The sequence below is a fragment of the Ranitomeya variabilis genome, chromosome 1, assembly GCF_051348905.1.
Source record: "Ranitomeya variabilis isolate aRanVar5 chromosome 1, aRanVar5.hap1, whole genome shotgun sequence".
Classification (NCBI taxonomy): Eukaryota; Metazoa; Chordata; class Amphibia; order Anura; family Dendrobatidae; genus Ranitomeya; species Ranitomeya variabilis.
This window is the reverse complement of record NC_135232.1, coordinates 578,368,822-578,381,989: the sequence shown is the minus strand read 5'-3', so window position 1 is coordinate 578,381,989 and position 13,168 is coordinate 578,368,822. Positions and strand designations below refer to the sequence as shown.

At 48.3% G+C, this 13,168-nt stretch overlaps 1 long non-coding RNA gene across 1 annotated transcript in view; it reads left to right on the top strand.

Annotated features, from left to right (window-relative positions):
• Positions 1–13,168, top strand: part of LOC143769033 (uncharacterized) — an 898,561-nt gene that overhangs the window by 219,360 nt on the left and 666,033 nt on the right. The gene's annotated exons all lie outside the window — the stretch shown is intronic.

Below are 13,168 nucleotides of genomic sequence, written 5' to 3'. Positions count from 1 at the left end.
TAAGCAGCACAGTACGTGACACATCACTGGAATCCTGAACTCTGCCCCTGCATCATGCTGTTCTCAGATGGGATAGTAAAAACCTGGCAACAGATTCCCTTTAGAGTTACGGCCCCATGCACATTAGACTAACATAACCCAAACCTACCAACATAGATGGGTTTGGCCGATAGTCTAATTTGTATGGAGTCTCTTGGCTGATGATGTTAAGACAAGTCTGATTTTGGATGGTCAATCTTTTTGTTCTCTAAGACATTAGCTTAAGAGTGTGGCATGTTCAGGGAACACAGGGCCGGCTGTTGTAGGCCAGGACTGAGTTCTCTTTGCCCTGAAATCCCTCGTCTAAACAGGAATCATACAGGTGAAGAGTGTTGTGCTGTGGAGTTCTTGCTTCTCTCACTTGTAGTTCGGGAGTCCTTATTATCTTCCCATCCATGGAACCAGATCCGTCTACAGACAAGACAGGAGCCCGTAGGTCCTGTTCATCAGGTTCGGCTTTACTGTGAAGTACGAATGCAACTAGTTGCGGCATATATATTGAGACAGAATCCTTTTTTGGTTATGTTCACTTTGTTCTGTGTACTATCAGTCCTTGACTCCGTTCTGCTCGACCTGCACCCACCTCAACCTTCACTGATGGTACCAGCTGTAGGGAGGAGAGCCAAACTTGCGGTCTCTCTTGAGTGTAAGGGCCGGAACTGTCGGGACTGTCACTAGTGTTTCAGCGGGAAGATATTTCAGACCGGAGCAGTTCAGGACACCTGATTCATGGGGGCGGATCTGACATAAATAGCTGCCTAAGCGGGAAGATGGGACATTTGGCGGGGAACGAGCCTGTGAGTAGTGAGATGGTTGACTCCCTCTCGATGGACCCACACCAGCTAGCTGTCCCTGTATCCCCGGCTAGCTATACTGCCGACACATACTAACCCCAGCCGAGAGAGACATCCGCACCGGGTAGTGACCAGGATAGTGTGCATACCTTGGCTTCATTCACCACCTGTTCACTGTTCAGTCCCATCCTTGCGGTGCCTGCTGAGGACCTGCCTGTGCCTGTGGCTGTGTCCGCTGGGCTGTGTGCTTCAGTTGAGGCCTTGTCTACTGAACTTTCTGCTTCTCCCACTGTGCCGCCGACCATCATCTCTGCCCCACCATGTGCCCGGATGAGGAGATCACGTGCTGAAGAATCCGGAGGATTCGTCGTCGCCAGGAGACAGTGCATCACCCTTCTGCGGGACCAGATTGGAGACATCTCACGCCGCCAAGGGATCTTCCAGCCACCTTCCTCCAGCGCACAGAGACTGATAAGTTAACCTATTACTTTCTTCTGCATTTGTCTTTCTCCCATCCTCAAGTTCACATCCGTTACCCCCCTGCTTTTACCATTACTGTTTATATATAAAAAGAGCCTGTTAACCCTTGCTCTGCCTCTTGTGTGTCACTGCATCCAACGCACCTGCTAACATCCTACAAGAGGCATAGTCGGCAGGATGCAGTCCAATAGCAACCAGGTGGCAGACCAAGCAGTTGGGGGTGGCCCCAGGACTAGCCTTTCCCTGGGGGCCATGCTGAGCAATTTGCCCAAATTCACGGGGAGCAACACTATGCTGTGGAGCTGGACTGAACACCTTAGAGGCATGATGAGAATGCACCCCATGACCCCTGTGCTGGAGGCTGAGGTGGCCATTATGGCACTAGACGGAGAAGCCAGGGTTTTAGTAATGTTACGGAATCCACAATACCGGGCTACTTTTAACAAGGTGTTATAGATCTTGGAGGAGACTCCACAGACGTGGGGGAACTGAGAATACATCTTTTTAGCAGAATGCAAAGGGAGGGGGAGACCGTAACTCAATATATGAATGCATTACAAGAGCTACACACTGCAATTATTAGAAAAGACGACATGGGAGTAGGACCCCAAGACCTAATGTTACGAGTAGGGTTGAGCGAAATGGATAGGACAAATTCAAAAATTGCCGACTTTCGGCAAAGTCGGGTTTCATGAAACCCAACCCGATCCTAGTGTGGTATCGGCCATGCGGTCGGCGATCTTCGCGCCAAAGTAGCATTTCATATAACACGTTCAGTGCCATTTTTCAGCCAATGAAGGAGGACGCAGAGTGTGGGCAGCGTGATGACATAGGTCTCGGTCCCCACCATCTTAGAGAAGGGCATGACAGTGATTGGCTTGCTTTCTGCGGCGTCACAATGGGTATAAAGGGGCGTGCACGCCGACCGCCATCTTACTTCTGCCGATCGTAGCATAGGGAGAGGTTGCTGCAGCTTCATCAGAAGAAGGGATATAGTTAGGGAGGGAAGATTAACCCCCAAACAGCTTGTGCTGTAGCGATTTCCACTGTCCAACACCACCTTTTTTTGCAGGGACAGTGGAGGCTATATTTTTGTGCATCAGCTCTGTAGCTTATTAGGCTGCCTTATAAGGCTCCCTGATAGCTGCATTGCTGTTTGCACGCTGCTGTGCAAACCAACTGCTTTTTTAAAAGTAAAAATCCTGTTTCTCCTTTCTGCACAGTTATCTTGTTTATTTGTCCACACTTTTGTGTGCAGCAGTCCTTTGTATTGCTGCCAAACTGGTCCTGAGATCATTGTAGGGAGATTGAAATTGTACTACAGTCCTTGTATTTTTTCATATATCTTCCAGCCACTTTCTGCCACTTACATTGTGTTGTGTTATACACTGGGCTGCCTGAGTTTTGGTGCAGTCTCCCCCCCAAAAAAGGAAGATTCAAATTGTCCCAAAGTGGATATACGTCAGTTCTGTTAGTTTGTCGTATATCAGCCAGCCACGTTCTGCCACTTACATTGTGTTGTGTTATACACTGGCCCTGAGTTTTGGTGCAGTCTCCCCCCCAAAAAAGGGAGATTCAAATTGTCACAAAGTGGATATACGTCAGTTCTGTTAGTTTGTCGTATGTCAGCCAGCCACGTTCTGCCACTTACATTGTGTTGTGTTATACACTGGGCTGCCTGAGTTTTGGTGCAGTCTCCCCCCCAAAAAAGGAAGATTCAAATTGTCCCAAAGTGGATATACGTCAGTTCTGTTAGTTTGTCGTATATCAGCCAGCCACGTTCTGCCACTTACATTGTGTTGTGTTATACACTGGGCTGCCTGAGTTTTGGTGCAGTCTCCCCCCAAAAAAAGGAAGATTCAAATTGTCACAAAGTGGATATACGTCAGTTCTGTTAGTTTGTCGTATATCAGCCAGCCACGTTCTGCCACGAACATTGTGTTGTGTTATAGACTGGGCCTGAGTTTTGGTGCAGTCTCCCCCCCCAAAAAAGGGAGAATTAAATTCTCAACAAGTTTATATACACCTTCTACCTTGTTTTACAGTACCATATAACGGTTGTTATTTTGGTTAGATTTTCCCAAAAATGAGGAAGTCTGGTGGAAGAGGCCATGGGCGGTCGTTGCCAGCTGGTACTGATGGTGGTGGTGATGCTGGAGCATCTGGTGGTAGTGGGAAAAGCAAAATAGCACCTAAGGCTGGAGGTGTTGAGCCAGCATCATCGTCTGGCTACACAAGGCCTCGAAGGCTCCCTTATCTTGGAGTAGGAAAACCGCTTTTAAAGCCGGAGCAGCAGGAAAAAGTTTTGGCTTTCCTTGCTGACTCAGCCTCTAGCTCTTTCGCCTCCTCTTCAGAAAGTTCGAAATATAAAGCAGCGAGTCGTGAGTGGATGCTTCCGGTCAGGAACAAGACGTTTCCTTGTGTCCTTCACCCAAACCAAAAGTGAAGGATGCGTCAGGCGACACTACAGGTTACTCCATGGAGCTCTTTACACATACCGTGCCTGGGTTAGAAAGGGAAACTGTTAACCGCCCATTACAAGATGAATCAGACATGGAGTGCACTGATGCACAGCCACAGCTAGATCATTATGCTGTTCCATTGACTCAGATCACTACATTGCCCTCGCAGTGTACTGAGCCAGAATCTGCCCCTGATGAGACTATGGTGCCCCGTCCCGAACGCTATAGCACCTTACATGGTGACACAGAGGAAGGTGCACATGACATTGAAGAGGAGGTGATAGATGACCCAGTTGTTGACCCAGATTGGCAGCCATTGGGGGAAGTGGGTGCTGCTGCCAGTAGCTCAGAAGCGGAGGTGGATGATCCGCAGCCGCCATCTACATCGCAACAGCTGTCATCTGGCAGGCCCGTATCAGGCCAAAACGTGTGTCAAAAACGTGTGTTCCATTAGCTCCTGGTAAAACGGAGGGCCCTGACACGTGTCTGTTTCTTGGGCATTGTTATTGACACGATACGTTGCGAGTTTAGGTTGCCGAAGGAGAAGGTGGAGGGTCTTCGGGCCGAAGTGGCCAGGGCCTGTCTTTCAAAGAAATTGTCCTTGCGTAAGGTGCAGTCATTGTTGGGGAAGCTTAATTTTGCGTGTCGTGTTTTGCCCATGGGGAGAATTTTTTCCAGGAGGTTGGCTAGTGCTACGGCTGGAGTTCGGGCTCCTCATCATTTCATCAGATTGTCTGCAGAGGTGAGGGAGGATTTGGTAGTCTGGAATACGTTTTTGTCAGATTATAATGGACGCTCCTTGATTATGGATGATGTGTTGGACAGCGACACGCTGGAGTTGTTTACAGACGCTGCAGGTGGTATTGGTTTTGGAGCATATTTTCGGGGGCAGTGGTGTGCAGAACAATGGCCTGAGGCTTGGATTGCTGCAGGTTTGGTCAGGAATATTGCGTTGTTAGAGATTTTTCCCATCCTGGTGGCGGTCCATTTATGGAAGAAGGACTTTCGTGACAAGCGTGTGCGCTTTAATTGTGATAATATGGGTGTTGTGTGCGCTATTAATGGGCTTATGGCGTCGTCACCCCCGCTGGTGCGTGTTCTGAGGCAGTTGGTTTTGACATGTTTAACGCTAAATGCTCATGTGACGACATCCCATGTGCCGGGTTCTCGGAATTCCATTGCTGATTCTCTTTCTCATTAACAGTTCGACCGTTTCCGGTCGCTGGCCCCGGAAGCAGAAGTTGTCGGCTTGAAATGCCCTGCGGAGCTTTGGCAGGTGGTATTCGAGACGCTGAGGGTTTGATTAGGTCGTCGCTGGCTCCTAGGACCTGGGAGGCTTATCAGGCAGTGTGGTTGTCTTGGGAGGGTGTATTGGCGGCAGGGCATTACAGGACGAGTGACCAGGATCAGGTGGGAGCGTTGTTATCCTGGTTAAGTGTGTGGGCATCCGAAAGGTGGTCGTTGGCAAAGGAGTCACGTACTCTGGCGGCCCTAGCTTTTGGTTTTAAATTAAGAGGGCAGAGAGATTTGTCCAAGGTCTTTTTGGTAAAACAGGCGGTAAAAGGTTTTCGTAGGTGTCGTGGTCACAGGGATACTAGGCGGCCGGTTTCTTTTGCCCTGTTGGAACAATTGGGAGGGGTCTTGTCTTCGGTATGTTCGTCGGACTTTGAATGCCGTCTATTCAGGTTGGCTTTTTCGTTTGCCTTTTTTGGGGCTCTTAGGTTGGGGGAACTGGTGTTGCCCAGTAAACACGTGTTGGGGGGCATTTTAGCGAAGGATGTGTTGTTGTCTTCTGATCGGATGGAATTTTGGTTACGTAGGTCAAAAACTGACCAGGAAGGTTGGGGTCAGAATGTGGTATTGGGGAAGGTTGCTAGTTCGGCAATGTGTCCGGTGAATTGTTTGGCTAACTTTGGTAGTCTGAGGCCCAATAGGGATGGGGCCTTGTGTCATGCTGATGGTACGTTTTTGTCCAGATATCAATTTACGGTGGTCTTCAGGAAGGCGGTGCAATTATTAGGGTTGGACAATTCGTGTTTTGCGCCTCACTCTTTTCGGATTGGGGCGGCAACCGAGGCCGCATTGGGCGGTTTGGGGGGTGAGGACATTCGCTGAATCGGTCGGTGGCAGTCCAATAGGTATCGCAGTTATGTTAGGCCGCACCGGGTAACCACAGAACGTTAATGCCTCATGAACTGTGGGTACTTTCTTGTTTATTTGGTTTTTCTGAAGTGTTGTGTTTTGTTGTTTCAGGGTCTCCGCCGGTATTGGTGTGGATCTTCAGTCACTTGTTCATTCATTGGGGAGCTTTACGTGCCGACATGCGGAGAGAGGGTAGACAACTTGGTTTTGAACGAGCGGTGGCTGTGGTTCGGTGGCTTGGTTTCCGGGGAATGCTCTGGAGCAGAGTTTTGAGGGAGGTGCACAACAGCGTGAGTTTGGACAGGGCACCGGATATTTTGGTTCTGCACGCCGGGGGGAGGGATTTGGGGGTACGGCCTTTCCGGGAATTGGTTAGGGACATCAAGCAGGATTTGTTGCGGCTGTGGGTTTTGTATCCCGGCCTAACCGTTGTTTGGTCGGAAATTGTGCCACGTACTCATTGGCGGAACATGTGGTCTTGTGTCAAAATTAACAAGGCCAGGGTGAAGGTGAACAGGGCGGTGTCGTCCTTCGTGTCCCGGAATGGGGGAGTAACCATTCGGCATTTTGAACTGGAGAAGGGTGAAGGTGGTTTTTGGTTAGCGGACGGCGTGCATTTGAATGCGGTGGGCAGTGATCTTTGGGCTTTGGGCCTACAGGAGGGTGTTGAAAGGGCCATAGCTTTTCGGTTTGGTGGGGTCTCGGGCCTTTGAGGTGTTCATCGGCCCTCGTTGTGGTGGCTGGGGAGAGTCCTTGGAGTTGGTGGATATTGGTTCGGGGGATCCATTGGCATATGGGTCCCCTGTTTTTTGGAGTTTAACAGGTTTCGGATCTGGTGAATTGTGGTGGGGACTTTCGGCCGGGGTGGCCGAATCCCCGGGAAGTTATTGTGAACAGTTAAACCTTTGAGTTTATTGGTGCTCCCGAGCCAGGGTGGTAATGGCTGGGAGTAATTCGGTGTTTACTGTTATGTTCACAGTTATGTTTTGGGGTATTCGCCAGATTCTTTGTAGCTTCAAGGACTCCTCCTAGTATAAGAGTAATATTTACATTGTGTGTAATTATTATTTATTTGATGTGTTAAAATAAAATGGCTGCTGTGGCCAAGTTATTCCAAAAGTAATTATTGTCATGTGTTCTTTGTGTGAGTGGGAGTCTGGATGGTGCAATGGTGGAAAATGGGGGAGGTGGCCAAGGGTGGGTTTTGGGTAGAGGGGGTTCACCCGGTATACACAAGGTCTCGACAATGCCAGTGTCAAGAAATGGCTGGAGCAAGGCTGCCCAACCCCCTCACCCAAGGCCTGAGCGGAGGCCAACATGACAGTGGGTTGGAGATGGATATTTAGGGTAATTAGGGGGAGGGTATTAGGGACGGGGGTATTATGGGGCTAGTTGGGGGTGGGGCCTGTCAGTTACCGCTCTCTGAGCCCCGAAGCATCCCGCCCTTTCTTTATATTATATGGGTACAGTTTTGTATGTCATGATGTTTTCTTTGCTTTGACAAGTCATTGCGGCTGAGGCGGCTGGGGGGAGTCCTTGGAGTTGGTGGAAATTGGTTCGGGGGATCCATTGGCATATGGGTCCCCTGTTTTTCGGAGTTTAACAGGTTTCGGATCTGGTGAATTGTGGTGGGGACTTTCAGCCGGGGGTGGCCTAATCCCCGGGAAGTTATTGTGAACAGTTAAACCTTTGAGTTTATTGGTGCTCCCAAGCCAGGGTGGTAACGGCTGGGAGTAATTCGGTGTTTACTGTTATGCTCAGAGTTATGTTTTGGGGTATTCGCCAGATTCTTTGTAGCTTCAAGGACTCCTCCTAGTATAAGAGTAATATTTACATTGTGTGTAATTATTATTTATTTGATGTGTTAAAATAAAACGGCTGCTGTGGCCAAGTTATTCCAAAAGTAATTATTGTCATGTGTTCTTTGTGTGAGTGGGAGTCTGGATGGTGCAATGGTGGAAAATGGGGGAGGTGGCCAATGGTGGGTTTTGGGTAGAGGGGGTTCACCCGGTATACCCAAGGTCTCGACAATGCCAGTTTCATGTTTCCACAACATTTTCCGTCACCCCTATACATGAATAGGGCTTCACAAGAAATTGTTGGAAGTCATGCCTATGATCCATGATGCCTCGAAAACACAGTTGGAAGCCAGGATCTGTTTAATGGCAGAGTATTATTAATATTATTATTATTTATTATTATAGCGCCATTTATTCCATGGCGCTTTACATGTGAGGAGGGGTATACATAATAAAAACAAGTACAATAATCTTAAAGGGAACCTGTCACCCCTAAAATCGAAGGTGAGCTAAGCCCACCGGCATCAGGGGCTTATCTATAGCATTCTGTAATGCTTCAGATAAGCCCCCTGTAATAATTATAGGGGATAACTCAGGAGACTCTTTGCGTGGAACAAGACAACTACAGGACACAGTTTTATAAGTGGTAAAGCCTATATTATCACACGGTGATTCAAACAGGTGCAGAGAGAAACTCAAGTCCACAACACTTGGAGTAAATATTAAATGCAGCTTAGCAGTCTATAGGAAACTTCAGAGGAAAATGCAATCACGCAGAAAGTCTATGAAGCACAATTATTCTTGAGGATACTTGACACGAATAAGTCCTTGCTGAGTCCAAAACACAGATAGATATGCTTATAAGGCAGTTCAAATAATATCTTAGCTCAACCAGGGAGGCCTGGGTAATAGTCTCAGGTTCTTGCAGAGCAACAACAGCTTACTTAAAGCGCTGCGGAATATGTTGGCGCTATATAAATAAAAATTATTATTATTATTTATATTATTACATGTCCAGCAAATGCAGATGGAAGTAAACACGAGCAGCAGATGAAGGAGGATTACTGGAACTGGTGTATGCAGCAGGAACTCAGAGCAGAGTAGCAGGATAACCCCACAGGTTCACAGGAGCAGGTATATAGCCAGGGAGTCACCAGAGGTCAGGAGCAGGATGCAAGGCAGAATACTCTAGCACAGACTGAAGGCTGGGGTGGAGTTTTATAGCAGGAAGACACAGTGCACATGAGACCAAAGACACCATCTTGGAAAAGGGAAGTAATGCACAAAAAGTAATAAAAAATGTTCAGAGTCCTGACACCCCTGATGTATCCTGAAAGATGAGAAAAAGAGGTTAGATTATACTCACCCAGGGGCGATCCCGGTTCTATTCTGGTCCGATGTCCGTCTCGGTCTGGTCCGGGGCCTCCCATCTTCTTACGATGACATCCTCTTCTTGTCTTCATGCTGTGGCTCTGGCGCAGGAGTACTTTATCTGCCCTGTTGAGGACAGAGCAAAGTACTGCAGTGCGCAGGCGGCGGGCCTCTCTGAACTTTCCCGGCGCCTGCGCACTGCAGTACTTTGCTCTGCCCTCAACAGGGTAGACAAAGTGCACCTGCGCCGGAGCCGTAGTGTGAAAACAAGAAGAGGACGTCATCGTAAGAAGATGGGAGGCCCCGGACCGGACCGTGACGTCCATCAGACCAGAACAGAACTGGGACCGCCCCTGGGTGAGTTTAATCTAACCTCTTTTTCTCATCTTTCAGGATACATCGGGGGCTTATCTGCAGCATTACAGAATGCTGTAGATAAGCCCCTGATGCCGGTGGGCTTATCTCACCTTCGATTTTGGGGGTGACAGGTTCCCTTTAAACAATACAAGTCACAACTGGTACAGGAGGAGAGAGGACCCTGCCCACGAGGGCTCACAATCTGCAAGAGATGGGTGAGAATACAGTAGGCAAGGGTAGAGCTGGTCGTGCAGCGGTTTGGTCGATCGGTGGTTACTGCAGGTTGTAGGCTTGTCAGAAGAGGTAGGTCTTCAGGTTCTTTTTGAAGGTTTCGATAGTAGGCGAGAGTCTGCTATGTTGTGTTAGAGAGTTCCAGAGTAGGGGTGATGCGCGAGAGAAATCTTTTATACGATTGTGGGAAGAGGAGATAAGAGGGGAGTAGAGAAGGAGATCTTGTGAGGATCGGAGGTTGCGTGCAGGTAAGTACCGGGAGACGAGTTCACAGATGTATGGAGGAGACAGGGTGTGAATTGCTTTGTATGTCATGGTTAGGGTTTTGTACTTGAGTCTCTGGGCAATGTGGAGCCAGTAAAGGGAATGACAGGGAGGGAGAGGCCGGGGAATAGCGGGGGGACAGGTGGATTAGTTGGGCAGCAGCATTTAGAATAGATTGGAGGTGTGCGAGAGTGTTCGAAGGGAGGCCACAGAGTAGGAGGTTGCTTTAGTCAAGGCGAGAGATGATGAGGGCATGGACTAGAGTTTTTGAAGATTCTTGGTTGAGGAATGTATGGATCCATTAAATATTTTTGAGTTGAAGTCGGCAGGAAGTGGAAAGGGCTTGGATATGTGGTTTGAAGGAGAGATCAGTGTCAAGGATTACCCCGAGGCAGCGAGCTTGTGGGACTGGGGAGAGTGGACAGCCATTTACTGTAATGGATAGGTTTGTTGGGGGGTCGTGTGAGATGGGGAAAGATGATGAATTCTGTTTTGTCCATGGTAAGTTTCACAAATCTAGTGGAGAAGAAGGATGAAATAGTGGACAGACATTGAGTATCTTAACGTCAGATATACAAAACAGTTATGCATGTGTTTTGGGTTGGCCTCTGTCAGGGAATAGGAAGAAGTTCTGATTACTTCAATTACACATACAGAGCTCTCAGCTGCAGTTTCCTATGCCTGCCAGCAGAAGGCTGGAATTCTAAGCCTGCAGGCAACTCCCTCCCCCTGCTATATAGTTGTAATGGGAGACCAAGAATGTTTATGGCTCTGTGCTGCGAAAGACAAGTCTCCCTACACTCCTCATTCCCCCCTCCCGCCTGATACTGGCTAAAACTGGTACAGCAAGCATGGGATTCTATTGTTCTTTTAAGGTTATGTATATTGGCACTGATCAGGGCTAGAGATATAAGGATTATATATTCCAGATGTCCATCGAGAGATCTATAGCTCACTGAAGTCGCTAGGAGCTAAACCCAAAGAGTGCAAGGAGCAGGTTTCTCCATAATTGGGTCATGTAACTATGCCGTGTTTACACTTAAAAGAATCCCCCCAATGGGGTGCACATCCAGATCATTGTGTCTTTCGTATACGAGGTTCATACAGCGAGCTATGTATAAAATGGTTGCCATAACTCTAAGAAGAGGGGAGGATTCAGCCTCTAAGTGAGGTCACCACAGGGGGAGAGCCTTGGTTTTAGGCTGGGAAATAAGTGTGTGGAGCAGCAGTCTTCACGTGTCTTTTGTCTTGGGTCTAGCTGAGAGACAGGGGTGATGCATTTGGATATATGCTCGCCCTTCCCCCACAGAACACGGTCAGCCATGAGATGAAATGACTGTCTTTTTACCTTTTATCAAGTCCGTTAGGGGTGCTGATTTCCCCGCAAAATTGGGTATACACTGGCGGTAGTACCCGATGATGCTAAGGAATGCCCTTACCTGTTTGGTACTTAAGGGCTTGAGCCAGTTTTGGATGGCTTCAATCTTGTTTACTTGGGGTTTGATCACCCCGTGGCCAATCATGTAACCGAAGTATCGAGCTTCCGTGAGCCTTATTGCGCATTTCTTTGGGTTTGCTGTTAACCCTGCGATTCTGAGCGACTCTATCATGGCTTGTACTTGGGACAGGTGGGTCTCCCAGTTGGTACTAAAGATGACTATGTCATCCAAACAGGCCGATGCGTTTTCCCGATCCAGATCTAACACTATGTCCATCAGCCTCTGGAACGTGGCCAGAGACCCATGTAACCCAAAGGGCAAGACGACAAAGTGAAATAAACCCTCTGGCATGATAAATGCGGGGACTTACCAGTATCCTTTGGTGAGATCAAGTGTGGTGAAGTACTGAGCCTTCCCCAGTCTTTCAATTAGCTCTTCCACCCGAGGCATTGGATAGAGGTCAAATTTTGACACTTCATTAACCTTCCTAAAGTCATTACAGAAGCGTAATGACCCATCTGGTTTAGGTAATAACACAATTGTTCTTGCCCACTCACTCTGGGACTCTTCAATGTCTCCCAATTGAAGCATTTGCTTCACTTCAGCTGCTATGGCTTGCATCTGGGCTTCTGGCACTCGGTATGGTTTCATCCGTACCCTTATCTGGGACTTAGTGTCATGTTGTATCACAGAGGTTCATCCCGGCAGCTGAGAATACGTCTGCATTCTGCTGCACAAGGGACAGAGCATCCCACCGCTGCTGTTTGATGAGAGCATCATTTATCTTAACCTGACTCCCTGCTGGGTTCTTAGCCAGTTGCGGAGGGACCCCCATCGGTATGACCTCTGTGACCTCCATGACCAAACATTCCTGGTCCTTCCAGGCTTTTAGCAGGTTTACATGGTACAGTTGCTCGGGTTTCCTTTTCCCGGGTTGGTACACTCTATAGTTCACTTCTCCCACCTTCCCCCGTATCTCATAAGGCCAGTAGCGTAGCTACCAGTGGGGGCAGAGGGTGCGGGCTGTAACAGCATCTCCCTCCCCCGGCCTGAGTCCCTGGACTGCCATGTAATCAGGCTTGAGTCAACAACCAGTAGGGGGGAGCCTGTTGTGAATTCTGCTTTTGGGCTCCCTCTGGTGGTTGTAGGTGGTAATGCAGTTGCCCCTGAGTTGCAGTCCTGGTCAGGTGTATCTGCTGATTGCAGTTCTGACTGGGGTATTTAGGCGTGCAGGATTCATTAGTCCTTGCCAGTTGTCAATTGTTTTTGGGAGGTGTAGGACCTCTGCCTGGTTCCTCCTGACTTTCTGCCAAATCAGCAAAGATAAGTGTCTGTTTTTTTTTCCTGTGGCACACATGTTGTGTGCTTCACAATTCAGTGCTATTCTTTGTGTTTTCTTGTCCAGCTTAGATTGTGTCAGTATTTTCTCAGTCTTGTTGGATTCTCTGGAGTGGCAGATATACATTCCATGTCTTTAGTTAGATTGTGGAACTTTTTGTATTATCTGCTGTGGATATTTTTGGAAGGGTATTAATACTGACCGCCTAGTAATCTTTCCTATCCTTTCCTATTTAGCTAGAGTGGCCTCTTTTGCTAAATCCTGTTTTCTACCTGCGTGGGTCTATTCTTCTCCTACTCACAGTCATTATTCGTGGGGGGCTGCCTATCCTTTGGGGGTCTGCTCTGAGGCAAGGTAGCATTCCTATTTCCATCTATAGGGGTATTTAGTCCTCCGGCTGTGTCGAGGTGTCTAGGGTATGTTAGGCACACCCCACGGCTACTTCTAGTTG